This window comes from Drosophila ficusphila, unplaced genomic scaffold, assembly GCF_018152265.1.
Source record: "Drosophila ficusphila isolate 14025-0441.05 unplaced genomic scaffold, ASM1815226v1 contig_284, whole genome shotgun sequence".
Lineage (NCBI taxonomy): Eukaryota > Metazoa > Arthropoda > Insecta > Diptera > Drosophilidae > Drosophila > Drosophila ficusphila.
Window position 1 is genome coordinate 1 of NW_025064187.1, and position 928 is coordinate 928.

At 20.7% G+C, this 928-nt stretch overlaps 1 pseudogene; it reads left to right on the forward strand.

Annotated features, from left to right (window-relative positions):
* Window positions 1-5: 5 nt before the first annotated feature.
* LOC122319878 lies at window positions 6-789 on the forward strand (annotated as a pseudogene).
* The last annotated feature ends 139 nt before the right edge of the window (window positions 790-928 follow it).

A 928-nucleotide genomic window follows, 5' to 3' on the forward strand; every position in this document is an offset into this window, starting at 1 on the left:
ATTTATTATTAATTAGAGTAATTTTATCAGTAATTGTTGGAGCATTAGGAGGATTAAATCAAACTTCTCTTCGAAAATTAATAGCTTTTTCTTCTATTAATCATTTAGGATGAATATTAAGATCTTTAATAATTAGAGAATCAGTTTGATTGATTTATTTTGTATTTTATTCATTTTTATCATTAATTTTAACATTTATATTTAATATTTTTAAATTATTTCATTTAAATCAATTATTTTCTTGATTTGTTAATAGAAAAGTTTTAAAATTTTCTTTATTTATAAATTTTTTATCTTTAGGTGGTTTACCTCCATTTTTAGGATTTTTACCAAAATGAATTGTAATTCAACAATTAACATTATGTAATCAATATATTTTATTAACAATTATAATAATATCAACTTTAATTACATTGTTTTTTTATTTACGAATTTGTTATTCAGCATTTATACTAAATTATTACGAAAATAATTGAATCACAGAAATAAATATAAATAGTATTAATATAAATTTATATTTAATTATAACTTTTTTTTCAATTTTTGGATTGTTTTTAATTTCTTTATTTTTTTTTATATTTTAAGGCTTTAAGTTAATAAAACTAATAGCCTTCAAAGCTGTAAATATAGGATATTCCTTTAAGCCTTAGTAAAATTTTACTCCTTCAAAATTGCAGTTTGATGTCATTATTGACTATAAGACCTATTAATTTATTGATTAAGAAGAATATTTCTTATAAATAGATTTACAATCTATCGCCTAAACTTCAGCCACTTAATCTAAAATAATCGCGACAATGATTATTTTCTACAAATCATAAAGATATTGGAACTTTATACTTTATTTTTGGAGCTTGAGCTGGAATAGTAGGAACATCTTTAAGAATTCTTATTCGAGCTGAATTAGGTCACCCAGGAGCCTTAATTG